Genomic DNA, 26,480 nt, shown 5'->3' on the forward strand with positions numbered 1-26,480 from the left:
AGAGTTGGAGAGTGGGAGCCCCTGAGAGGAGAAGGGAGAAGAGTAGACCAACCTAGCCATACAAGCTGAATTTCTGACGTCATCGACCGGCTAATCAGATGAATAAAGAAATCAGCATTTATGTTTTTAACTGTTGTCTCGTGTCGTCATTCATCACAGACAAAATGGTAGATGTGTTTATCATCATCCTATAATGAACTTGTACAGCCCTTCCATCGTAATTGAAGTATCTCCTCCCCTTTATATGTGTATAAGAATTGTTGCATCATATATCTCCCAGACTGTATTAATATGAAACCTCCAAGAATTGTCACAGTCAAATGTCTTCTCTCCCTCATCATCACTATCGTTATGTCTGTATTATGAACCCGTTATATATGTACCCAATATGAGCCCCCTGCTATGCAACAATATGATGGCTGCTTCAAAAGTGATACCTCTTATGGATTAGAGGAGATTGCAAATTACATTGTTATGATGACTAACCTGACAGTTTCATCTCTCTGTTGCAGATATTGACAGTGTGAGGCTAGAAAAGCAACCTCCTGTCATAAACGTGCGTCAAAGGCGTCATTGATTTCATCCATGCAGAACAAATTGAGCCAATCAACATTTACGGCGGCTGTTGAACATTCACAATGCCTATGCTGTTGATGTCATCATATTTAAGAAATGTGTTCGTCCATTTCAGAGTGGTGACTGTGGTGACAGAAATGTGAGTGACAAAGCACGCCCCAGACGCCCATGCTCAGCTATCACTCCAGAAAACAGTGTGCGCCTTAAACATACTAAACCAGGCTTATCGGCGGATAACTGTGAATGAAATTCCTGGAGATTTAAATGTGTATGTCAGTGAACTGGAAACGGTGTTGTAATTTCAAGGATGCAGCAAAGTGTGTGCTAGGTGGGTTTTACGAATGCTCACGAATGACCAAAAGGACAGCTGAAGGGATGTTTATCAGAACTTAAATAACTGCGAAGTCGAGGCAACGTAGGTTTTAAATCCAAATATCTCAGAAACTTATTATGTCATGTTTATTTCAACAATTTCAGTATTGCAAAAGAAAGCAGTGAAAAGTTACCCAAATTTTAACACAAATATCTCAATAACTAATTATGTCACGTTTATTTCAGCAATTTCCATATTGAAAGAAAGCGGTGAACAGTCTCGCAAATTTTAATCCAAATATCTAAGAAACTAATTATGTCATGTTTATTTCAACAATTTCAATATTGAAAAAAAGCGGTGAAAACTTTCGCAAATTTTAATCCAAATATTTCAAAAACTATTTATGTCATGTTTATTTCAACAATTTCACATTTTGAAAGAAAGTGGTGAAAAGTTTCGCAAATTTTAATCCAAATATTTCAAAAACTATTTATGTCATGTTTATTTCAACAATTTTAATATTGAAAGAAAGTGGTGAAAAGTTTCGCAAATTTTAATCCAAATATCTCAGAAACTAATTATGTCGTGTTTATTTCAACAATTTTAATATTGAAAGAAAGCGGTGAAGTCTTTCCCAGCTGTTAATCCAAATATTTCAAAAACTAATTATGTCATGTTTATTTCAACAATTTCAATATTGAAAGAAAGCTGTGAAAACTTTCGCGACTTTTAATCCAAATATCTCAGAAACTAATTATGTCATGTTTATTTCAACAATTTCAGTATTGTAAAAGAAAGCGGTGAAAGTTTCGCCACTTTAAATCCAAATATTTCAGAAACTAATTATGTCATGTTTATTTCAACAACTTCAATATTGAAAGAAAGCGGTGAAAATTTTCGCAACTTTAAACCCAAATATCTCAGAAACTAATTATGTCATGTTTATTTCAACAATTTCATTATTGTAAAAGAATACGGTGAAAAGTTCCGCAAATTTAATCAACATATCTCAGAAACTAATTATGTCATGTTTCTTTAAAACAATTTCAGTATATAAAGAAGGTGGTGAAAAGTTTCGCAACTTTTAACCCAAATATTTCAGAAACAAATTATTTCATGTTTATTTATGTATTGTAAAAGAAAGCAACTGAAAAATATCTCATAAAGTAATTATGTCATGTTTAATACAACAATTTCTGTATTGGGAAATAAAGCGGTGAAAAGGTTCGCAACTTTTAATCAAAATATCTAAGATACTATGTTAGGTTTATTACAACAATTTCAGTATTGTAAAAGAAAGCGGTGAAAACTTTCGCAACTTTTAATCCAAATATCTAAGAAACTAATTATGCCATGTTTATTACAACAATTTCAGTTTAGTAAAAGAAAGCGGTGAAAATGTCGCAAATATTTATCCAAATGTCTCTGAAACTAATTATCTCTTGCTTATTACAAAATTTCAGTATCGTAAAAGAAAGCGATTGAAAGTTTCGAAACTTTTAATCTGAATATCAAAGACACTAATTATGTCATGTTTGTTACAACAATTTCAGTATTGTAAAAGAAAGCGGTGTAAAGTTTCGCAACTTTTCATCCAAATGTTTAAGAAACTAATTATGTTATGTTTATTTCAACAATTTCGGTATTATAAAAGAAAGCGGTGGAAATTGTCGCAACTTTTAATCCAAATATCTAAGAAACTAATTATGTCATGTTTATTTCAACAATTTCAGTATTCTAAAGGAAAGCGGTAAAAAGTTTCGCAACTTTTAATCCAAATATCTAATAATATGTCATAATTATTTCAACAATTTCAGTATTGTAAAATAAATCGGTGAAACGTTTCGCAACATTTAAAACCAAATATCTCATAATCTAATTATGTCATGTTCATTTCAACAATTTCACCATTGTAAGAAGAAGCGGTGAAAAGTGTTGAAACTTTAAAGCCCAAATATCTAAGAAACTAATTATGTTCTGTTCATTTCAACAATTTCAGTATTGTAAAAGAGAGCGGTGGAAAGTTTCGCAACTTTTAATCGAAATATATTAGAAACTAATTATGCCATGTTTATTAGAAAAGTTTCAGTTTAGTAAAAGAAAGTGGTGAAAGGTTTTTGCATCGTTTAATCCAAATATATAAGAAACTAATTATGTCCTGTTTATAACAACAATGTCAGTATTGTAAAAAAAAACGGTGAAAAGTTTCGCAACTTTTAATCAAAATATCTAGGAAACTAATTGTGCCATGTTTATTTCAACAAGTTCAGTATTGTAAAAAGAAGCGGTAAAAGTTTCGCAACTTTTTATCCAAATATCTAAGACACTAATTAGGTCATGTTTATTACAATAATTTTAGTATTGTAAAAGAATGCGGTAAAACGTTTCGCAACTTTTAAAACCAAATATCTCAGAATTTTATTATGTCATGTTTTTTTCAACAATTTCAGTATTGTAAAAAAAAAAAACGGTGAAAAGTTTCGCAAATTTTAATTAAAATTTCCAAGACACTACTAATGTCATGTTTATTACAACAATTTAAGTTTAGTAAAAGAAAGCGGTGAAAGGTTTTTTCAACTTTTAATCCAAATATATAAGAAACTAATTATGCCCTGTTTATTACAACAATTTCAGTATTGTAAAATAAGCGGTGAAAGGTTTTTGCAACTTTTAATCCAAATATATAAGAAACTAATTATGCCCTGTTTATTACAACAATTTCAGTATTGTAAAAAAAAGCAGTGAAAACTTTCGCAATTTTAATCCAAATATCTAATGTTTATCAATAAACTTTCAGCATTGTAAAAGAAAGCGGTGCAAAGTTTCGCAAATATTTATCCATATGTCTCACAAACTAATTATCTCTTGCTTATTACAAAATTTCAGTATCGTAAAGGAAAAGGCGGAAAAGATTCGCAACTTTTAATCAAAATATCAAAGAAACTAATTATGTCATGTTTATTACAACAATTTCAGTATTGTAAAATCAACGATGAAATGTTTCGCAACTTTTAATCCAAATTTCTAAGAAAATAATTTTTTCATGTTTATTTAAACAATTTCAGTATTGTAAAAGAAAGCAGTGAATAATTTCGCAACTGTTAATCAAAATATCTAAGAAATTCATTTATCATGTTTATTTCAACAATTTCAGTATTGTAAAATAAAGCGGTGAAAAATTTCGCAACTTTTAAAACCAAATATCTCAGAAACTAATTATGTCATGTTTATTTCAACAATTTCACCATTGTAAGAAAAAGCGGTGAAAAGAGTTAAAACTTTAAAGCCCAAATATCTAAGAAACTAATGATGTCATGTTTATTTCAACAATTTCACCATTGTAAAAGAAAACGGTGAAAAGTTTCGCAACTTTTTATTCAAATATCTAAGAAATTAATAATGTCATGTTTATTACAAAACATTCGGTATTGTAAAAGAAAGCGGTTAAATATTTTGCAACTTTTAATCTAAATATCTCAGACACTTATTATGCCATGTTTATTTAAACAATTTCAGTATTGTAAAAGAAGGCTATGAAAAGTTTCGCAACTTTTAATCCAAATATCTAAGAAATTGATTTTGTCATGTTTATTTCAACAATTTCAGTATTGTAAAATAAAGCGGTGAAACATTTCGCAACATTTGAAACCAAATATCTCAGAAAATAATTATGTCGTGTTTATGTCAACAATTTCAGTATTGTAAAAAAAAAAAGCGGTGAAAGGTGTTGAAACTTTAAAGCACAAATATCTATGAAACAAATCATGCCATGTTTATTATAACAATTTCTGTATTGTAAAAGAAAGCGGTGAAAAGTTTCGTAACTTTTAAATCGAAATATCTAAGAAACTAATTATGTCATGTTTATTACAACAATTTCTGTATTGTAAAGGAAAGCGGTGAAAATTTTCGCAATTTTTAATTCAAACGTTTCTCAACATTTAAACAGAAATATCTCAGTAACTAATTATGTCATGTTTATTACAACAATTTCATTTTAGTAAAAAAAAAAGCAGTGAAAAGTGTCGCAAATATGTATCCAAATGTCTCAGAAACTAATTATGTATTGTTTATTACAAAATTTCAGTATCGTAAAAGAAAGCGCTAAAAACTTTCGCAACTTTTAATTCAAATATCTAAGACACTAATAATGTCATGTCTATTTCAACAATTTCAGTATTGTAAAAGAAAGCGGTGAACAGTTTCGCAAATGTTAAACCCAAATATGTCAGAAATTAATTGTTATGTTTATTTCAACAATTTCAGTATTGTAAAAGAAAGTCGTGAAAAGTTTCGCAAATTTTTATCCAAATATCTTAGAAACTAATTATGTCATTTTTATTTCAACAATTTCAGTATTATAAAAGAAACAGGTGAAATGTTTCGCCACTTTAATCCAAATATCATAGAAACTAATAATGTCATGTTTATTAAAACCATTTCAGTACTGTTAAAGAAAACGGTAAAAAGTTTCGCAACTTTTAATCCAAATACCTCAGAAACTAATTATGTCACGTTTATTACAAAAATTTAAGTATTGCAAAAGAAAGCGGTGAACAGTTACGCAACTTTTAATCCAAATGTCTCAGAAACTAATTATGTCATGTTTATTATAAAAATTTCAGTATTTTAAAATAAAGCGTTGAAATGTTTCGCAACTTTTTACCCAAATATCTCAGAAACTAATTCTGTCATGTTTATTTCAACAATTTCAGTATTGTAAAAGAAAGCGGTGAAATGTTTCGCAACTTTGAACACAAATATCTCATAAACTAATTATGTCCTGTTTATTTCAACAATTAAAACGTTTTTACCCAAATATCTCAAACTAATTATTTCATGTTTATTTCTCTCCACAGCAGACATCCTCACTGTAATCTCTGAACGTATATACCATTCACTGGACAAAGCGGAGGAGGGCAGAGAACTAGGTCTAGATATATCTTAGGCTTTTGGCAGGGTATGGCATGAGGGTCTCCTCAGGAAAATTAAATCATACGGTATCACTGGTAGAATACTTAACATAATTAAATCCTTCTTAGATAAGAGAAAAATCCAGGTTTTCCTCGACGGTCGTACATCTGAACAGTGCGATATAAATGCAGGAGTGCCTCAGGGGTCTACCCTTGAACCTCTATTGTTCCTAATATTTATTAATGACCTCCCTGACAACTCTGCCTCTGAGATGTGTATATATGCTGATGACGCCACACTCTATAACAGGCATGGCAGGAAAACTAATGAACACATAACTAAAGAAATGGCAAAAACACTAGAGGTTGATCTCCAATCTGAAGTGGAATGGGGACATAAATAGATGGTCACATTCAATGCGGCCAAGACTAAACTGGTTTCCTTCAATAATTACAAGGAACCTTCTCTGCCACCAACAGCAATGGCCAGTGACTCCCTGTCGGAGCGTACATCTTTCAAACTGCTTGGCCTAACGTTCACAGGAAACATGAGTTGGAACAATTATATAGAAAACATTGCCAGGGCCGCTGCGAAAAAGGTAGGCTCTCTCTACCGTGCTAGAAAACTACTGACACCTGAAAGTATCCTGTACCTCTATAAGGCCACCATTCGCCCTAGTATGGAGTATTGTTGTCACATTGTGGCTGGTGCATCTGCTGCTAGTCTCTCGCTCCTAGAGAAGGTTCAAAAGAGTCGCCAATCTGATAGGCCCTGAACTGGCATCTAAGCTTCAGCCTCTGTCCCATCGACGAAACGTTGCATCCTCCGCCTGTTCTACAAGCACTTTAATGGTGAATGCTCTGACGAACTGCATACACTTGTGCCCCCACAACGTAGACACCCTTCACAAACCCGACAGGCAGCTAAATCCCACCCCCACACTGTAGAGATCCCTAGATGTAAAAGATCTTTCTACTCCAGTAGTTTCTTCCCCAGAACCGCTAAACTCTGGAACTCTATTCCAGGTCCCTGCTTCCCTAACTGTACTGACATACAGAAGTTCACGTGTAACGTGAGCCGACATCTTGCTGCCCAAATCCCAACATAGTGCCCGAGTAGTTGCTGCCCATGATAGTAGCCCCCTACACCAAAGTGGCAATGTGCCTTGTTTGGGGTGAAAATGTAATAAATAAAAAGAAAAAAACTAAAAGAACTAATTATGTCATGTTTATTTCAACAATTTCTGTATTGTAAAAGAAAGCGGTAAGAAGTTTCGCAACTTTTAAACCCAAATATCTTAGAAACTAATTATGTCATGTTTATTACAACAAATTTTAGTATTGTAAACGAAAGTGGTGAAAACTTTCGAAACTTTTAATCGAAATATCTAAGAAACTAATTATGTCATGTTTATTAAAACAGTTTAAGTATTGTAAAAGAAAGCGGTCAAAAGTTTCGAAACTTTTACGCCGAATATCAAAGAAACTAATTATGTCATGTTTATTTTAACAATTTCAGTATTGTAAAAGAGAGCGGTGGAAAGTTTCGCAACTTTAAACCCCAAATGTCTCAGAAACTAATTATTTCATGATTATTTCAACAATTTCAGTATTGTAAAAGAAAGTGGTGAAAGGTTTTGAAACTTTTAAACCCAAATATCTCAGAAACTAATTATGTCATGTTTATTAAAATAATTTCAGTATTGTAAAAGAAAGCGGTGAAAAGTTTCGCAATTTTTAACCCAAATATCTCAGAAACTAATGATGTCATGTTTATTAAAACAATTTGAGTATTGTAAAAGAAAGTCGTGAAAAGTTTCGAAAATTTAACCCAAATATCTCAGCAACTAATTAGATAGGTTCCAGATGCCATATCATGCCCTATGTTCATGCATCTGATTCATAGTATCCATCTCCATTGTTTCAGACACTGACGAGAACGACATTCGTCGAGTGTAACGGATGCAGCCTGTAAGCCTGGTTCCAGCGAGCCTAATCTCAAGACAAGTCACCATCCATCTTCAGTCATCCGCTGCATCATAGAAGGAAGGTGAACGACATATCATCTATGTCGTTCTCGTCATCGTCAAGATAGCATCATGTCCATGTACCAACTCGATTGCCCTGTCCCCTGGAAGTCCCAGTCTTTGCCGGTTGAGCTTACCACCAGTCTCAATACTGCCCTCAGTCTGCACGCGCAGACTGTGCATCCGCCGACACAACAGCCTCAGGGTCTACTCCAAGGCTTAAGCTGAATCCCCCAACAGTCAGAGCGAGCAGCTCCCCTGAACAATGGTCATCGTTCACTCGTCAATGGACGATGTATAAAACCGGTATGTCCATCCCCACTGCAGTGTGTGCCGCCGCTCTATTTCATTGCTGCGACGAGGATTTGCGGAACGATCTAATGAGAGACCTCCAAAGGGACGTGTCATCTATGCCTGAAGATGACCTCCTTGCTGCAATCAAACGCCTAACAGTCAGGGAGGAAAACACGCTGGTACATCGCATCAGGATCAGCAGAATGACGCAAGCACCCGGAACTCCCATTAAAAATTTCCTCGCCACTCTTAAAGGGCAAGCCGCCCTATGCCAATATACTGTCAAGTGCAAGGAGCCGGGCTGCGGCTATACATTTGATTACAGCGCAGAAATCATCAAGTACAACCTGATAAGAGGGATCGCGGACACCGAGATTCTTAGTGATGTCCTGGGGGGTGCTAAAACAGACAGGACTCTTGCAGAGACTGTTGATTTCATTGCTCAAAAAGAGCAAGGAAAAGCCACTAGAACTGCCGTCGGGGAGAGTACCTCCGCCCTGTCCCAAAATGCCTCTTATCAGCCCCGTCATACTAACAATAATAACCCAATCAACAGCTTTGATCAAGCAAAATGCTGGGCATGTGGTGGGGCCCGCCATGCCAAGGTGAATGACAGAAACACGCGATCCAAGTTCTGTGAAGCTTGGTCCTCCACCTGCTCTAAGTGCTCAGTAAAGGGGTATTACACTTCAAACTGCTGTAAGTGTGCCGCTTGCAATGTTTGGGGACACAGGGACGGGAAAAACTCAGAGGTCCAGTGAAGCTCTAAATATGGAGGATGACGAGAGCGCTACTTTATACGACCAGCTATGTGCCACAGAAACCAGACCCTCAGTCCATAACAGCCGAGCACCTGTGGAACACCATGTGTTTGACGGCAAGTGGATAGCCCGACCCACCAAGCGGCATCCTGTATTGACCGCGAGGCTCACACCACTTGCCGATGATCATGAGAAGCTTGGTCATCCTCTCACGGCCTCCAACCCTACGCCCATAGAAATCCCTATGATCGCAGATTCGGGCTGCCAAAGCTCCATAATTCCTTTCAAAACAGCTTTGGCTATGGGAATCGCAAAAAAATACGTCTTTCCTGTCAAGCTTTCCATGCGAGGCGCAATAGCAGAAGATTTGGGAGTGGATAGTGGCATTGTGGTAAAGATGGCCACAATTGACGTCGCCGGTGCCCCAAGGAAAACCAAACAGCTTGTCTATGTCTCCAGTAAGATAGGTAAGGCTTTCCTATACCGCGAGGCATTGATCGCCCTGGGGGCCATCCCACACGATTTCCCGTCGGTCCCTGTCTCCTGGCCAGCTGAGACGGTGGCATCTGTCGGGGATGCCGAGCAAATTTTGTGTCCTTGCCCGAAGCGCAACGCCCCACCTCCACTACCAAAGAGGCTTCCACCAGGACTCTCAGCCACCGACAAAGATGTCCCTGCCCTCAAGCAGTGGCTTCTCAATCACTATGCCGCGTCCACTTTCAATGTGTGCAAGCACCAACCCCTCCCACTTATTAATTGTGAGCCACTGGAGCTGCACATAGATATAGATCCAGATGCGAAGCCTATCGCTGTCCATAAACCAGGTCTAGTGCCTATCCATTGGCAGGAACAAGTGTACAAGGACTTGGAACGGGACGTCCGCATTGGTGTTCTGGAGAAAGTTAGCTCCAATACACCTGTGACCTGATGCTTGAGGATGGTGGTCACCGCCAAATCAGATGGAACACCAAGACGGACAGTGGATCTGCAGCCCCAGAATCGCCATTCAGTCCGTCAAACGCACCACGTGCAGAGCCCATTCAACCTGGCTGTACACGTACCTCAAGATACTAAGAAGACCGTTACAGACGTTTGGAACGGATATCATTCCGTCCCCATCAGAGAAGAGGACCGGCATGTGACCACCTTCATCACACCATGGGGACGCTACCGCTATAAAGTTGCACCTCAAGGCTTCCTCACCAGCGGTGATGCCTACAATCAACGCTTTGACGCATTGATCGCCAACTTCCAGGACAAAGTCAAGTGTGTTGATGACACTTGCATGTGGGCGGACTCCATAGAATCTGCATTCCATCAAACATGCGAGTAACTTGATCTTTTTGGCAGGAATGGGATCACCCTAAATCCAAAAAAATTCCAATTCGCCCAAGATGAGGTAGACTTCGCCGGATTAACGATTACGCCGACGAGTATCAAGCCGTCCACGATGTTCATAGACTCTATTCAAAGTTTCTCTGTGCCTCCGGCATAGGCTTCTGTTTACTGCAGAAGTACTGCAGCTGCGTCTCAAGGACCGCAATCTGCTGTCGGGGCGGATGGAAGTTGTGTCTGGTTGGAATCAGGTTCAAGCATGGCCCAGATACTCGTTATGATCCAGTTGAAGGTGAGGCCCTGGCTGTGGTGTACACGCTGCATCAGACCAGATACTACATTCAGGGCTGTGCAGACCTAACCATCGCCACCGATCACAAGCCCCTGGTCGGTATTCTCAACGAGCGCTCCTTGAATGATATCAGCAATCGCAGACTGCTTAACCTCAAGGAGAAGACGCTGGCATACAGGTTCCAACTGAGACATGTGTCAGGAAAGAAGAATGCTGGAGCAGACGCTGCCTCACGCTACCGTGCACCCGCTCCCGCACATCTGCTGCGACTATTTCTCATTCAAATACCATGAGTATGTCGTTGTGGTGGATCGGTACTCCAACTGGCCTATGGTGTTCAGGTCGGAGAACGGGGCCGATGGGTTGGTCAGACGCTTGCGGGAATTCTTTGCCACCTTTGGGGTACCCGAGGAACTGACTTCAGATGGTGGTCCCCAGTTCACCGCCGGAAAGACGAAGGAGTTCCTGAAGTCGTGGGGGGTACACCACTGGCTCACCTCAGTTGCCAACCCCCATGCTAGCTGCCGTGCAGAAATCGGCGTGAAAACCATTAAACGGATGTTAATGGACAATACTTCGCCTGGTGGATCCATAGACGTTGACGGCTTTCAGAGGGCCATGCTAATTTACAGGAATTCTATTGATTCTGAAACTAAAGCATCTCCGGCAATTGTTACATGATAAGGGCTGTCCCCTTTTCATGTAAGTATAAAAATAGAGAGATTTAGTTAAATGTAAAAATGAAATAGAATAGACGAAATTCGAACCTCGTAATTTAGGTTTAGAAATAGATTACGAGAGAGAATTAGCAAATGGAATGTAAAAACAAGCCGTTGTTTAGCTTAGAGATAAAATAGTTTTAAGAAAAGGAATGCAACTATAGGATAATTTAATAAACATGTTTTTAACATATTGGAAATATAGGTTACTGGGAATATAGGTTAAAATTCCTTTTGTAAACAAAGGAAAAAGTTTTGGACACGCATTTCTAGAACACGTGAAAGAAGACACATGTTTTAACATGTGTATGACGTCATTGAAAATGGGAAGTTCTCGATATAGTTAGAAACTTTAGAGTTAAGCGGAGGGAGTCTGAGAGAGAGCCGGAGGACATGGACAGTCGAACGTCTGGAAGCGAGACGGTCACCTTTGAAACATAGAATGTAAAACTTTGAATTCTTGACTAAGAAAACCACGACCGGTCGGAGAAGAAATAAACCCATCATGTGTTTTTATAAACGTCGTCTTTGTGTTGTAATTCTACCAAAAGGTAAAGTGAAAATTGTCATTATATGTCTTATATATCATGTGTTTTAAAATGTCTTTACATACAGAATGTGAACTCTACATCTCATATCTACACTTCTAAGTATGAACATTTTATATATATGAATCTCTTCATAACACGAACACAACATCACTTATAATAAGACTTAATAACGAATAATAACAACGAATAATAAGATTTAATAATAATAATAATGAATATATAACACAATGATCATTTTCCCATCAGAGACCCTATCCCTATCCCGATGGGGCGTTATTGCCCCCACGCCACCTGGACTGAAACTTTGGGACACAGAGAGCGGGCTCTGGCTAAGCGTCACTCTAGGGAGCACGAAAAGTTGGAACAACACACGAAAATCTTACCCCCACTGCGCGTAGGTGACCATTTCTACGTTCAGAACCTCACCGGAAACCACCCTCTCCGCTGGAAACGCCCAGGTATGGTGGTTGAAGTCAAGCAGCAGCATCAGTATGTTGTTAAAAATCGATGGCTCTAGCAGACTCACCCTCAGAAACCGCCAGCATCTGAGAAAATTCACACCGTTCCAAACTATCAACAGAGGAAACATCATTGAGTCGCTTATCCCAACAGCAATTGAAGAAAATCATACCGATGATGTTACTGAGCCTATAACTTCAGATGCACCCCAACAGGAAAATCTAGGAGAATCCCCACCTCAGGAGCCGACTGGCTCATTGCAAAGACCTGGACTTCCTTAACCGCCCATGATTAAATCGACAACACCGGAACGGGTGCATACACCCCATCAAGAAGAAGGACAAGGAGTGTCGCCGAACGTGAAGCTGCCACGTGCGCTTGCGCGCCTGAAGCCCCACAACGAGCCCGGCGTCTCCGAGCTAGCACCGACGCGCAGGCTGCGTAATCGATGCTGCAAAGATTAGTGGATACTTCCACTAGCTGTGTGTACATAGTGTAAATAGTCGATAATGATGAGTGTGATGATCATTTTCACGGACAAACACAGGACAAGTTTCTTACACTGCCGTCAGAAACTCGCCGTAGGAGGAGGGGATAGATAGGTTCCAGATGCCATATCATGCCCTATGTTCATGCATGTGAGTTCATAGTCTTCATCTTCATTGTTTCAGACACTGAAGAGAACGACATTCTTCGAGTGTAACGGATGCAGCCTGTAAGCCTGGTTTCAGCGAGCCTAATCTCAAGACAAGTCACCATCCATCTTCACAGTCATCAGCTGCATCATAGAAGGAAGGTGAACGACATATCATCTACTAATTATGTCATGTCTATTTCAACAATGTCAGTATTGTAAAACAAAGCGGTGAACAGTTTTGAAGCATTTAAACCCAAATATCTCAGAAACTTATAATATCATGTCTATTTCAACAATTTAAGTATTATAAAACAAAGTTTTGAAACTTTTAAATCCAAATATCTCAGAAACTAATTATGTCATGTGTATTACAACAATTTCAATATTGTAAAAGAAAGTCGTGAAAAGTTTCGCAAATTTTTATCCAAATATCTAAGAAACTAATTATATCATGCTTATTACAGCAACTTCAGTATTGTACAAGAAAGTGGTGAGAAGTTTCGCACCTTTTAAACCCAAATATCTCAGAAACTAATTATATCATGCTTACTTACACAATTTCAGTATTCTAAAACACAGCGGTTAAATGTTTTGAAACTTTTAAACCCAAATATCTCATAAACTAATTATGTACTGTTTATTTCAACGATTTCAGTATTGTAAAACTAGGCGGTTAAATGTTTTGAAACTTTTAAACCCAAATATCTCAGCAACTAATTTTGTCATGTTTATTTCAACTATTTCAGTATTGTAAATGAAATCTTTGAAAAGTTTTGAAACTTTTAAAAACAAATATCTCAGCAACTAATTATGTCATGTTTCTTTCAAGAATTTCAGTTTAGTAAAAGAAAGCAGTGAAACATTTCGCAACATTTTAACCCGAATATCTCAGAAACTAATTATGCGTTGTTTATTTCAACTATTTCAGTATTGTAAAAAAAGCGGTGAAAAGTTTTGAAACTTTAAACCCCAAATATTTCAAAGGAAAAAACGGTGAAAAGTCTCGCAAATTTACCCAAATATCTCAGAAACTAATTATGTCGTTTTTATTTCAACAATTTCAGTATTGTAAAAGAAAGAGGTAAAAACTTTCGCAACTTTTAAACCCAAATATCTCATAAACTAATTATGTCAAGTTTATTACAATAATTTCAGTATTTTAAAAGAGAGCGGTGAAAAGTTTCGAAACTTTAAACCTAAATATCTCAGAAACAGAATTATGTTGTGTTTATTACAACAATTTAAGTATTGTAAAAGAAAGCAGTGCAAAGTATCGCAACTTTTAATCCAAATATCTAAGAATCAGAATTATGTCATGTTTATTTCCACAATTTCAATATTTTGAAAAGAGAGCGGTGAAAAGTTTCGCAAGTTTTAATCCAAATATCTAAGAAACTAATTATGTCATGTTTATTACAAAAATTTCAGTATTGTAAAGGAAAGCGGTGAAAAGTTTCGCAAGTTTTAATACAAATATCTAATAAACTAATTATGTCATGTTTATTTCAACAATTTCAGTATTGTAAAAGAAAGCGGTGAAAAGTTTCAAAACTTTTAATCTATGTATCTCGGAAACTAAATATCAACAGTGCCATTATTGTAAAAGTGTGAAAGCCAGAAATATGGAAAGCGGACTAGTCCATAGGAGGGCGTGAAACATTACTATGTGTATAGCATTAAAATATACATGATGACCGCGGAACGGATTAGATATGTAAATGTGACAAAATATAAAATTTATAAAAATACGAACGTCAAACTCTAGGAAGAGTGTCAAAGAGACGTAACTCCTGAAAGTGCACGCGGACTTTGGTGCCGAATAGTTAGGAACATGTGTGTCGGCGGGATTTTTGTGCAGACAACTGAAAGAAGTTATTTCGGCAAATTACTCTTTTTCGTACCGAATTAATATGGAAATGATTCTGAAAATGAAGACATTCAGTGGTGAAGACGTTCAATATAGAAGGCGATTTAATAGTCTGGTTAACAAAAAGTAACCGCAGCCTCTAGTTAAGCCTCTATCTTTTCTGCATACGTTGAACATGCTCTCTTGGGGATACAATGCTAAGGTGTCCCCTTCAAGAAAATGCAAAACCTTGTAAGTCTTATGTGCTTGTTTCTTGAAGGGGACACCTTAGCATTGTATCTCCAAGAGAGCATGTTAAACGAATGCAGAAAAGATAGAGGCTAAACTAGAGGCTGCGGTTACTGAATGAATTTTCTCTTCATATGCAAAACTGGGGAGGATGGGGTGGACCGGTGAGGCAATCGATGTATGTACAACCAAGGTACAAAGATAGGCGAAATTAGCAGGATTTGAAGGAACAGGATGAGAGCAGGTCAGGAGAATCACTTTTCTTAATGGTTTCCCGGAAAATGTTTCTCCGGCACTACAGCGGATACTGAATGTAAAAGAGCTGCTAATTAGTAAACTAATTTCAGCTGACAGGTTGCTCATGGCCACGCAGATTCCAGAAGTGGCAGCCGTTGCAAAACGAGAACCGAAAAGAGGATCTAAACAGGTTGATGGAAAACCAAGGATAAGCAAACCGTTTAACGGCGAATACTACAATTGTAAGAGTTCTCGCTTGGCAATGGTTAGTAACGAACCAGGTATGATAACTTGTTCTGGGTACGGCGAACCGAGACACTATGTGGGATACTGCCGACAGGAGACGAAAACGGGACAAGCGATACGTCGGCGGTTACTCTCTTACATTAGCAACGGTGTAAAATGAATCACTGCCCACATTAGGAGTGCTAGTAAGTGATTGAGATCCCTCGTCAATACTGGTTGTACTGTCATGTTAATTCGATCGGAGTTTTCAGGTGGTTGTATGGATATAAGAAGGTTGCATGTAGAGGAATTAGCATTGTAGCATTGGAAATATGTAGACAGCTGTAGAGTACTGAGGCAATTATGATGGAAAATTGATAGATGGTGTTAATATCTTACAATTATAGCTGATGGCACCCAAATACATTTTTTTTTTTAAATCACAATTCTATAATATTATATACGAAATCTTGACAAATTAAGATATTATATTTTAAAATATTTTACGATGGGACAAAGCCGCCCCCCCCCCTGCTAGTCCATGATAATGAAAGAACTTATATGGTTTGTGTAGAATACCAATTGTTAATAAGCATAGATTATTTAAAAAATTGAGATGCTATTTGATACACTAGTGACTAAAACACTAGTTGAACTAAAACATTTTTTTTTTACTTTTATGCACATCAAACAATGCATATTGAGCTGAGGTACTAAAAATGAATACAGTTAAAAGAAAAAGTAATTCACAATGATAATAAAAAAAACTCACTCAAACATTTATTTGAAAAAATGAATATTTATCTTTAAACGTAAATAAAGGTCTTTTAAAAAGAAAAAGAAAGCCCACATAAATAAACTTTTAAAAAATATATAAAGTTCACTCACTTGACTACATTTCCCCGGTAAGAAATTCTCTCTTTTAATTGCACGAGTTCAAATCGAAAATAATTCCTTGTCTTTAGCAGCAAAAAGAAATGCAGTCAATTTTTGACAATTCTCTTAATTTCACTCTGCAATTTGATACAACGGAAGTACTTCAAACTATGTTCCGTGACATCAGCAGATCACGTGACTTAAGTGCAAAGGCCACTATTTTATACGTAGGTCGTGGCCGTGCCGACTATTTACTATCTTTGTATATTGTCTTTCCAATGTTCTCTTAGTTGTGTATTAACTGAACGGCATCTCTTATCTTTCTATAGTTTTACATGGAATGTAGCACAATTCTTTGCTATAAAGTTTCCTGCGGGAAGATTGGTTGAAGCAAAAGCATTTGTTGAATACTGTTCTGATGTCATATAGATGACATATTCTTGTGATCTTGAAGCATTGATAATAAATAAGACAACACGGTGGTATATTTACAAAAGTGTGTGTTTACAGACTAGAGAATAGTATGCTACAGAAAGGCTGCTTCGAAACAGTGTCGAGACTTTATCGTAATCTCCTCTACAGTCTCTAAAGGAGTCCATGTATTCACGAATTCACGAAATATGATAGATCGCTATCACAAAATGACATCGGCAAACTTTTTTTAGGTGTTCCCGTATAAAGCCCGTATATATATATATATATATATATATATATAATATTCTGTGAATTCGGGAATGCATGGACTCCTTTAGACACTGTAGAGGAGATTACGATAAAGTCTCGACAGCAGGCGTATAGCGCAACGGTTAAGAGCTCAGACTGCCGTTTGGGCGACCGGGTTTCGATCCTGGCTTGAGGCACTTGCTTGTCTAGCCGCACTGATGAGCTGTGAAACAGCGAAACCGTACTATATGTGGATGACTATAATGCTCCCTAGGATGAACATTTGAGAAGTGATATACAAATTGCCATTAGCGTATGAAGCGATCTTTGTGTAAACAAATTGAGCTTAGGTATTTGGACAATGTCAAAACAGTCGTTTGGCGATATACACACACACACAGACGGCTTCTGTCGCCGGGTTCGAATATCTCGAGTGGTGTTAATCGTAACATCCTGCACTGATGATTCCCGAAAGGATGAAACACTAATGTTTCTATGGTATAATAAATTATGGAGTTTATCTATTTTATTTTTACTTTCATCATATTTTGCTTTGGTTTTGATACCTCTAAATTCAACCCAAATTTACAACCCTTCCTTTTCATAACCCATCATAACCTATCATACTTTCATAAATCAGAGTTCATTTTCTGTAGGCTGTTTTTGAACCCAGTCAACGACGGGTACTTTTGCTAGTATATATATATATATATATATATATATATATATATATATATATATATATATATATATATATATATATTAGTAACGTAAGTATGGTAAGGTAAAAATCTTGCGTTCTAGTGGCGTTGAGGGCGTTTTGATATCGCTTAGGTTCTTGAAGCATTTCTCACGCAGAAAGTAAGTTGTCGAGATGCTTAAAAACGTGGTAGTCGGTAGGTGAGAGGTCTGGAGACTATGGCGGATGAGGTATAGTTTCGTGGCCCAATTCGTTCAAGTTCTGCAGGGTCGGTTTTTAAACATGCGGTCGGACATTGTCGTGGATGAGATTGCGCCATTTTCTGTTGACTAATGCTGGGTGTTGTTGTTGAAGTTTCTGCTGCACTTCATCCATTTGTTGAATGTACTCCTGCGCCGTAATAGTTTTGTCTGCATTCAAAAAAACTCTAATAGATAAAACCGATCTCAGATCACCAAACAATAAACATGACCTTTCGAGAAATGTCGTTTAGCTTCGTAGCGTCTAACTACTGAGCTGAGTGTCACCAGTTGTAAAAAAAAAAAAAAAGAAAGAAAAAAACCACTTTGAACTACAAGTTACAAACCGGTCGAGAAACAGGTCGTTCTTGTTGCATAAAAGAAGGGAAGATGACACTTCATAACGGCGTTTCCTTTGGGTGTTATTCCATTTGTAAGGCATTTATTTATCAAGTATTTATTTGTCTTTTCAATCTCTCTCAAATGGTTGAAAATCATCGTAGACGTTCTCGAACAGTTGACCATTAATTGATCGTTGTCAGCATCCGATGACCGACCACTACCCTCATCATCTTCAAGACTCTCATCGCCGCCATGAAATTTCTTAGACCATCATTATGCTGTGCACTCAGTAGTGGTTCCTGGACGAAAACGCTTCGTTGATATCGCGAGCTGTTTCGGCAGCTTTTCGGCCTATCTTGACTTAAAATAAGAAAATTGTGCGAATTTGCTTTTTCTATCTTATATTCAACGTTCTAAAATGAGAACATAATTGTTTTAAAACGATCGTAATTTAAACAATTAGATAGATCGAAAAGGGTCTTTAAAATGATATATAAAATAGAAGTATTATAACGAAAACCTATTTGAGAATACATCATTTGAAATCAAAATTAAAAATCTCGCAAGAACTTTCTTCTCAACCTAATATTATATGGTTTATCGTTTCGTCTCTTCGTCGACATAGTCTTCTTTTGCTGTTTTCTTGTGTCTTGTCGATCTTTGCTTTGATATAGTTGGTTCTAATCGCGTTTCTTTGTGCGGCTGTTATTAGAGATTTAGTTTCTCCGTTTAGGTGTCATGTTCACGTATTTCCGTGAGTCTTATCTTTTGTCATCCTTATAAATCGTCTGTGAAGTTGTTTCTATTCCCATTTTTTTTTCTCGTCTTATTCCTTTGTCTCTCTCTTTTCTCTGTATTGTTTGTCTTGTTTTTTTTATTTTTATTTTTTGTTGTTTTTTTTTTGCCGTGTTACTTATTGCGCTGATTAATCTATTTGTGTTCTGCGTTATGTATTTTTCGAGTTCTTTTGTTTTTCTTTCTTTTCGTCTCATTCGTATAATGTTTTATAAAAAAAATAGTCCACTTTCATCTTCTTTTCTTTTCATGCGTCGATTAGCATCATTATTATTTACTCAATAGTTTTCACACAGGCCTTAAGACCAACAAGTATCCCCAGATTTCCAGTACACCTCATTAGCTAAAATTTTCAAATGAAGTTGCGTTATCGCAACAGCCATTTACCACTGATTTCACGCTGGCAACATTGGCCTTCACTAGAGTCCAAGCTCTTTTCGTACTCATCCAGTGGAGGTTTGGTTAGTGTTTTCCCTCCTCGGTCTTTCCATTCTCCTTGATTTTCACGACTATCTTGTGTGGTGCCAGTAGATGCCGACACTTGTTGGGGTGGCAGGGCAACTTATAATCATACGATTTCAGTTTTCTTCACTCCACGTTGTGTTTCTTTGTTTTTATTTTACAGTTTTACTTCAGTTTTAGTTTCTATATGTTCGATTATCGTTTGCATTCATACATATTAGTCTTTGTATTCAATTAATATTTCAGCAGTTTTCATCATTCTTATATGCTTCCCAACCATCCCTCTTTCATTTTTTTTTTTCAAAGATTTCTCGCTGGCAGTGGCCATTGGTCTTCACTAGTATTTGAGTGGCAATAAGCCTCCCCAAGTTCCCAATTCTTTTCGTATTTGTCCAGCAGAGGTTTGAACAGCGCTTTCTCCTTTGTTTTTTTCATCCTCCTTGGCCCTTCTCGGCTATTTGGCATCACTCTTTTGGTGGGGCGATAATGAGGCAATGGGGAGGATGGGATAGAGGACTTTTGGATATGCAGCTTCAATGTTGTTGCTTCCATGTAATCTTTCATTTTTGGTCTTTGCTGCAGATGTGTATTAGTCTCCGCATTGCAGGGTTTTCCTTAATAATTCTGCTGTTTTCATTATAATCACTGTATCTGATTCCAATTTCCCCCATTCTTTTTTTTTTTTTTTCAACGTTTTTCGGAATTGTTCCAAGTGCTCCTACTATTATAGGTATTATCTTCATTTTCTTCGTCATCCATATCCCTTTCAGCTCTCTGGCTAGCTCTGTGTATTTGCTCTGTTTCTCCTTTTCTTTGATATTCACCCTGTGGTCAGCTGGAACAGCAAAGTCTACGATTTGACAGGACTTTTCTTTCTTGTTAATTATTACGATATCCGGTCTCCTTGCTTGAATGTGTTATTATTATTATCATCATAATCATCATCATCATTATTATTATTATTATTATTATTATTATTAATAAATGATTTCTGTAAATTGATTATCATTATCATCATTATGTTTATTGTTTTATTAATATTTTTTTATTATTATTTCATCATCATTATTATTATCATAATTATTATCATAATTATTATCATCAATATTACATTATTATCATTATTATCATTATTATTATTATTATCAATATTATCCTTATCATCATTATGTTATTATTAATATTAGTAATAGTAGTTTGTAGTAGTAGTAGTATCATTATTATTATCATTATTATTTTTATTGTTATCATTAATATTATTATTATCATCATCATTATTATAATTACTATTTATATTTTTATTATTATAATCATTAATATATTATTATTTTATTATTATTTTTTATAATCATTATTTACAAAGATTTCTAATTTTTTTAAATATATTATCATTATTATAATTATATATCGTCATCATTATTATTATATTTTAAGATAGATTATTATTATTATTATTATTATTATTATTATTATTATTATTATTATAAAGTTATTATTATCAAGTTATTATCATTATCGTCATTTATATTTGTTATTAATAATAATAAAAGATAGTAGTAGTAGTAGTAGTAGTAGTAGTAGTAGTAGTAGTAGTAGTAGTAGTAGTAGTAGTAGTATCAGCCATAACGGCTAAGTATCATTGCGATGACAATTACGGTTGCTGTTGTGTTTTGTTATCATTGGTTTCTTTTAGTTGATCATCCCGGGTAACGCATACACCAATCATTATCACCTCGGCCGATTAGTGGTGTAAGAGAGGCGACGAGTCGTGAGAAAAAATGGCACCAAATGGACGAAAGACATTGGAGAATTAAATTGCGAATCGAATGATAATTGATTGAAAGCGACCGAAAACTTGTGCGAAGTGTGACATCCGGGGATTGGTATTCAATTGTTGGGGTATTTTTTTTTTTATGTTTGTGTGTGTGTGTGTGTGTGTGTGTGTGTGTGTGTGTGTGTGTGTGTGTGTGTGCGTGCGTGTGTGTGTTTTGTTTTTGTTTTTTTGTTTTTTGTATTTTCTTCGTTTTGTTTTGTTTTTTTACGTTTGCGTTTCGCAATGTAAAAACAAAAAGAAAGATATGAGGGCGGAGAAAAAGAGAAAGGCAGACAAATAGGGAAGAGTTACACTAAGATGTGTCTGAAATCTACGCGTTTATCGCTGTAAATATTTTTAAAGAGTGACGGACAAAACCAAAGCGTGTCCGACAAATCAAGGATTTCTTACAATAACAAAACAAAACAAAAAAAATGAAAAAAAAAAAATAATACGCAACAAATAAATGTTACCAAAGGCAACATAAATTACTATTCTATTTACTTGAATATATTTTTTGTGCTTTAACTTATTTTAAAGCGTTTTTTACTTTAAAACAAAAGTAGTGTCGTTTCTGTGAAATCCCGATAATCGCTCAAAAATCGAAAATTAAATAAAATACTGCATATATATAATAGTACATTACGTTTTCGCGCAATTGGTGACATTTATTTGGTGGGTTTCTACCAGTATTTTATTTCCGATTTTTGAGCGATTATCAAAAGATTTCAACAAAATCGCCATTTTTTTCTAACTCGACAGATTTCGAAGCGCAAATGTAATGCTCTACGAGTATTTAGTTTAATTTTCGATTTTTGAGCAATTATCCATTGTCGATATGGCTTTAATGTGATTTTTTTTTTTTTAGTTTTAACTTGACAATGCTTATGTTTTCAAGTCAAAAAACACTTTAAAATAAGTTGAAGCACAAAACGTTTATCCGGGTAGATAGAAGAGTAATTTACGCTGTCTTTGGTAACATTTATTTGTCATATATCTATTTAAAGGTGATGTTGTATATCCATTTAAAAGGTACATTTTACGGCTATAGAAAAAAAAAAGAGGGAGGAGCTTACGGATCAAAGAATAAACGAGGGAGTGGATTTGCGTAAAGATGAAGGATACGCAGGGTGGAGAGAGGAACGTATGGTCGCTAATAGTGTAGATTAAGTTCTAGCGGTTGAGGAAGCACAGAAACGAAAGATTTAACAAAAAAAATGAAAAGAAAAGAAAGAAAGTATTGGTGACGGCGGAGACGGTTTGTGGGGGTGGTGGGAGCAGTAAAATAGAGGATGAGTGATGGGCGCACGGGTAAACAGAAGGAGGGAAAAGAAAGGAGGAGTAGAGGGCAGGTTTTTATACTCCTCCCTCCTACTCTCTACCACCCATAGAAAAGGAGGGGCGGGGGCTGAGATGGAAAGCAATAGTTAAAAGTGAATCGTATCAATATACGCCCTGTTAACAATTACAAGGAGGAGCAAATGAAAGATCGATCCACCAAACACACAGTGGAAATCATCGTTATTACAATCGGTAATTATCATTGGTAATTATAGATATAATCAAGATGATCGTTATTCATTTGGGCTGTTACCTTTACATATGACTATAATCAAACAGCTATACATTATAAATCTGCATAGTCGTGTGTGTGCGTGTGTGTGTGTGTGTGTGTGTGTGTGTGTGTGTGTGTGTGTGTGTGTGTGTGTGTGCGTGTGTTTTCCTTAAACTAAATATACGTTTATAATGTATGTATTCAATAAAGCTATCTTAAAATTGCAATGGTTTATTAAGCTCAATGAAAATGGATATACACTTTTAGAGCATATGTAACTTTATTAAACATTTCAAAATCACAGGAATATACACTTAATTCACATTCGTATCGTTTAAATTACTGCCTCTCGACACAGTAATTTAAACTATATAGATGTAAATAGTATAAATTCCTGTGATTTTGAAATGTTTAATAAAGTCATATAAATATACATATATATATATATACAGGGTGGCCGAAAAGTCCCAGGACACTCTATTTTTAATATTTTAATGCTGTTAAATATGATTGACTTTAATATTCTAATGTTGTTAAAACAATTTATTTCATTTATTTTTTCAGGTTATGACTGACATCAGTGTATTTACTGTTGAGGAGCGCTTAATTTCTGCTGTTTTATTAAAAATACATGTATAGTGTCCTGGGACTTTTCGGCCACCCTGTATATATATATATATATATATATATATATATATATATATATATATATATATATATATATATATATATATATATATATATATTATATATATATATATCTGTATGTATGTATATATATATATTTATATATATATATATACATATATATATGTATATATATATATATATAAATATATATATATATATATATATATATTTACCAGTGGTGAAAAAACCGGAATAGAGTGCTCAATATGTAGCCAGAGCAGTATATAAGAAATTTATTACTGTGAGTCCAGAATGAATTTACATATTGTTTAAACTAGAGGAAGATCCCCAAAGAGAATTCTGACGATGCTAGTTGGACATTTCCTCTCTTTGGGGATCTTCCTCTAGTTGAAACAATATGTAAACTCATTCTGGACTCACAGTAATAAATTTCTTATACATATATATATATATATATATATATATATATATATATATATATATATATACATATATATATATATATATATATATATATATATATATATATATATATATAGAACAAGTAGTTAATAACACGAGTTAAAAGACACTTTGAAATAGAGTTAAAAACACATTTCATTTTAAAAAGCACAAAATAAGTGGATAGTCCTTAATCCGCGGACTTTCGAAGAAATACTTTCCTTCTCATCAGAGGGTAGGATTTAGCAAAATGCGGTATCTGTTTATTATTTTTACTTCATCCCATAGGGGGCGATGGTCCCCCCTCTCCATCCAGATAAAGGCAGGAGGGCAAAACGGCCGAAACGTTGTGACTATAACAACTAAGATGAGGAAGTCAGTCCGACAATCCCATCTAAGAGATGTTAAGCGTATATAAAAATGCGTATGTTTAAGTATATATTCTTTTAAAAATAGTCAAAATTGTTACGAACAATAAGCTCAATGAACGTGTATTTCTGCCCTACAGCATATATGCTCCTAAGTCATATGGACATATATTTTTATTTTTGAAATTGAAACTAAATAATATATAAAAATTGATAGAACATTGACTCTATAATAATATATACGAAATCTGCAAGAATTAAAATATCATTTTTAAGCGTACTTTACGACTGGGCTACGCCGGGCCTTTCTGCTAGCTTAGAAAAATACTTTTGCAGATTTAACAAAAGAGCTACAATAATATCAGAGCGTCTCAATTTACGCTGAACATCTGCAGAATGCCGACATCAATATATTACATATGAATGAGTCCCCCACAATAATTTTATTAATTAATTTTTACTTATATTTTTATTCGTTATTTTTTATTAGAAATCATGAATGTCGACTGATTCTTTTGTGATAACTTGAATGCGATTTTACAGTGTGTGTGTGTGTGTGTGTGTGTGTGTGTGTGTGTGTGTGTGTGTGTGTGTGTGTGTGTGTGTGTGTGTGTGTAGGGGGGAGCTGTATATATTTATAGATGTATATTTCTTTCATAATAGTCATATGGAATGTAACGTTTCATATATAAATAGCGACTGAAGAGCCGATATTTTTCGACCATAAACTGGTCCTCTTCTATCTGAAAGCGAAAGTACACGCACACACACACACACACACACACACACACACACACACATATATATATATATATATATATATATATATATATATATATATATATATAATGTGTGCGTGTGTGTAGTCATCGACATACAGTCCTGTTTCGTAGTATCACAACTCATTAGAGCCGCTAGACTAGCACCTCTTCCAAGCCAAAGATTGAATCTAGAACCGTCGTGTTGACAGTAGGCAGTTCTCCCACTCGACCATGGAAGCGATGCCCGCAAATAGCCTGTCCGAAATTCTATTTTTTATATATATATATAGTGGTTAGAGTCCTGGGAAAAATCGATTGTAAAAGTGATATTCTCCTGTAGGTTGAGGGTTCATTCCTCAGTTTGGGCGACCGAAAAAATACATTTGCGAATTACTTAGGGCGTCTATCCAGTTATGGTTGACGGAACAAGAACACGCTACCCTCTTGAAGTAAATAAAGGGTTCCACTCGAAATTCTTCCCAAATTCCCCTCTTCGACAAGATACACCTGAAGAAGGTCGGAGGTTACATCGACCGAAACGTTGTTAAAATCACACTCAAGATGAGAGCAGTATGATTAATAATACGAATAACCAATCCTCATCTCAAAAATTCAGAAACGTGTTATTTATATATATATATATATATATATATATATATATGACAAAAAGTCTATATTCCAAATTCGAAAATGTTGTACATCTTACCGTTTATTTCTTTCGGCATGTGAAAATGTTCAATTCTTGATAGCAACTGTTTCCTATCACAGAAAAAAAAAATCATATAATTATTAAATCAATTTTTAAATATTTTCGCCTTGACTCATCAGAAGAATAAAAACTCATTAACTTTTTGAAAAAAAAAATAGAAAAAAGCCTATGGGCAAGACTAGATAAATTCCCCCCAAAAAAAACGAAGAGTCGTTGCAATTGTGTTTTATGATATTTACGCCATAATCGAACATTTTAATATGTTGAAAGAAAGAAATAGCCACATAGACATCATCTTGGAATTTTGAATATAGACTTTCGTCATTTATTTGTATATGCTCTGTAGTTATATTTAAAATACATCGAGCTTCAATGAAGCTCAGCTTCATAAATAAAATGATTGCTATAAATAAAGAGTGGAATAATTAAATAAGCGCCTTTTTCATAAACAACCGATAGTAATTATATTTTTTTTATTTTTATTTTTTTTTTACACAGTGATCACCACTTATCAAGGCCCGGAAGCCACTCAGGGATAAGGGTTATTGCAAGTACATTACGTTAGTGTGGAGATTTGATGAAGTGTTTACTTAAGGGGGCGGTTCATTAGGAATTTGTTAACATTGGACTTGAAGACATCCAAGTTGTAGTCCGGTGGGAAGCAGGCAGAC

The 26,480-nt window shown here is 35.5% G+C and overlaps 1 protein-coding gene across 1 annotated transcript in view; it reads left to right on the forward strand.

Moving 5' to 3' along the window:
- The first annotated feature begins 22,749 nt into the window (after positions 1 to 22,749).
- Positions 22,750 to 26,480, forward strand: part of LOC145286286 (uncharacterized) — a 144,842-nt gene continuing 141,111 nt past the window's right edge. Inside the window, exon 1 of the mRNA XM_080135146.1 lies at positions 22,750 to 22,857. The gene's annotated coding sequence lies outside the window, so the exon portion shown is untranslated. The remainder of the gene's footprint in view (positions 22,858 to 26,480) is intronic.

Source organism: Euprymna scolopes, chromosome 10 (genome assembly GCF_053919585.1).
Source record: "Euprymna scolopes isolate OS-2025 chromosome 10, ASM5391958v1, whole genome shotgun sequence".
NCBI classification, from domain to species: Eukaryota; Metazoa; Mollusca; class Cephalopoda; order Sepiida; family Sepiolidae; genus Euprymna; species Euprymna scolopes.